This window comes from Corvus brachyrhynchos, unplaced genomic scaffold (assembly GCF_000691975.1).
Source record: "Corvus brachyrhynchos isolate BGI_N302 unplaced genomic scaffold, ASM69197v1 scaffold400, whole genome shotgun sequence".
In the NCBI taxonomy this organism is placed as follows: Eukaryota; Metazoa; Chordata; class Aves; order Passeriformes; family Corvidae; genus Corvus; species Corvus brachyrhynchos.
In genome coordinates, this window is record NW_008235789.1 from 191,578 (window position 1) to 194,681 (window position 3,104).

The window sequence follows — 3,104 nt, forward strand, 5'->3', positions numbered from 1 at the left end:
GGCATTCCCCTGGGGTCTCTCAAATTGTTAGAGGACGCAGCCTCCTTTTTATCCTGATTTCCTGGCCGCATTTCCCTCTCTCTTTCCCCATTAGCTGAGGTACTTGAGAGGTACAGGCTTCCCGAATTGCCTAATACAGACCCTTCTAATCTATACCCCTCTTTTTCTTTTCCTATGGAATTCATGGCTTCCCCCTTTGCTTCTTTCATCTCTCAGCATCTAGCTTTTACCTTTCAGCAGACCCACAGTTTGTTTGTAAAGACAAATCCCTCTCATTCCTTTCAATCCCTCCTCTTTTATTTTTTATTAATTGTCTTTAAAAACTTTAGTTATCATTGATTTAATTTTCTTTTCCTGGGTCTTTTTTGGTTTTGCAATTATTTGCAGTGACATCATTTTCTGTCCTTTTGTAGCCATCACTGGATCTGTAGGCGTGGCTACTTCCTGCATCTCCTTGATCACATGTTGAATAAGTTGCACTAAGCAAGGAATCATGCATGGTAAAAAGATTAGAGTTGCTACAGCACATAAGAGGAAAAAAAGCATTCGTTTAACCCATAGTCCACCAGGTAACCACGAAAACATGTCCCATTCCCATCCTTTCCATGTTTGGACTGGTACATGAGCTAACTTTCTTATTCCCTTTGTTATTCGTTTCACCACTTTTCCATTGTCATCTATTTGCAAACAGCAGTTTGTGTCATTTAATTTTCCACACACTCCCCCTTCTTCTGCTAATAGATAAACTCAAAGTCCAGTCACAAACACTTTTTCTCATGTATACTCCTGCTGTTCTATTTAGATAATAAATGCCTCTTTCAGAAGAATGAAGTCACCATGGACTTCCTTCTTCACCCCAAAATCCCATTCTATTATGGACCTCACTCAGGGTGCTCTCACCATTTAGGTTTGACTGGGCTGGCCACCCACAGACAGTTTTCAGATCCTCTTGGCCCTCCGCAGACCCAGCAATTGCTAAGGTTAAAGGTTTTTGCTACTTCTAGGATGGAAAAAACTATTCTGCCACCTCTGGCCCAAAGCTAACTGACAATATAAACGTAAGATTATTAAGAGAAAAATTCTAATGGTGTAATCTAATCTCCTAATCTAATTTTCACGTTGTCTTCCACACTACCTGTGGCAAGCGAAGGCACAGAAACAGCTTAACATAAAGAAAACAATGACAGTGAGGATTAGCCCTCCAATGACTGGACATCCAAAAGGAGGTATGCCCATACAGACTATTTCAGCAGACACTCTGTGGGTAGGCACACGAGGCTTCCCCCGATGTCAACGCACTGGCTACTGCTCCAGTCCACTCCTGTGGAGTGTCAGTCATAGCCTCCTATAGGAGAAAGGTTCATGAAGGATATCTGGACTTCAGGCGGCTCTCTTGAAAGCTGTTTATTGCATAGGCAAAGTTACAGCATTTCAGGGAGTGGGTATCCAGAGCCAGCCCTACAGCTGTCAGCTCCAGCTGTAGGCATACCTGAAGCTGCTTTCTGTTCAAGTTACAAAGCATTATATACTTTTCTTTGCAGAGTATCTTAATACATAACAACCAATAAGCACCATACACAATACCTTTACATTTGCCTATAGCCTATCATAACTACTACCATTACCATATTATAGTCATTATTATCCAATCACAAGAGTAAGTAAGTTACAATTTAAGCTTACAGTGGAAAATTCGCAGACCTCTCTTCTTCTTGCTACATCAACATTTCTTGTTTGCCTGCCATATCTCTCTTTTTGGTAAAAACCTGTTTTCTATTTACTTATGCTCTTCTTGAGACTCATTTACTTGGTGAAAAACATGCCTTTGTTTGTAGTCACATGCCTTTGTCCTATTTATAAAAATCTCCTTCCAACTCATCTCCAACCTTTGCCTTCTCAGCTATTCAGTGGTCAGTGTTTCAGCAAAACATCTTTTACTCTATATCAAAACTTGCTTTCATTTCTATCTCATCCTCAGTTTCTACATTCAGAGATCTTTCTGCCAAGCCTACATACCTGTGAAACTTTCTTACCAAACTTTCATCCTTCCCAACAGCCTCCCATTCTTCTCCTCCAGCTGAGACGTCCAAATTTCTGGGGCCTCAGAGACCTTGACCCAAATGTGATGGGTCCACCCGTGTTCAGCTGTCGATGGCTGTTTCTGTGGTCAGTAACACTTGGAAAGGTCCACGCCACTTTGCCACCAGTGGTGCTTCTTTCCACTCCTTAACTAAGACCCAATCTCCTGGTTGGATGTTGTGAACAGCAAAGTCCAAAGGCAGGGTCTGTGCCAGCTGAGCTTCCTGTCCCAGAGATTTCACAAGAGACAGTATCCTGGCTACATATTGTTTTAAATATGCATCACTTATTTTCACCCTCCCATTAGGCTGAGAATTACCAGGGTAAGGAATTCCAACATCAATTCAAAGGGAGATAATTGAATGTCTCCCCTGGATCCTGGCCCTTATTCTTGCTAAGGCCAGTGGCAAAAGTCGTACTCGTGGCATCTTAGTTTCTATCACCAGCTTCAGAAGGTGTTTCTTTATTCATTTTTTCAACCCTGGCCCGAGCTCTGGGGGTGCCAGTGGGTACGGAGGTTCCATTGTATTCCTAAAGCAAGCATAACCCCCTGAAGAATTTTTCTTGTAAAACGAGTTCTCCTATCTGAGTCTATTGCTTCTATTGCTTCTGGCCACTCTGTTAGCTGACATACTATTACCAGAAGATATTTAAACCTTGCCACCTGGGGCATTTTGGTAAAATCCATCTGGCATCTTTGGAAGGGACGTACAGCCCAAGGTCTCCTTCTGGCAATTTTCTTTATAACCCTGTTATTGGTTTTAGCACAAATTAAACAACCCTCAACAGTTCGCTTTGCTAAAGTAAAAAGACCCACAGCAACATACATTTTGAGGAAGGCTTCTGCCAGTCCTCGGGAGTCCCAATGACTCCCTTCGTGAAGTTGTTTTAATATCTGTAAGGCCAGAGCTTTTGGTATCCACTGCTTACCATCCCTTGTAAACCAATTATCCCCTTTCCTCTGCCCCACTCTTCTTAATTATCTCAAGCTCCTCTGGTGGAAAAGACAGCTTCTCTGGCAGCGG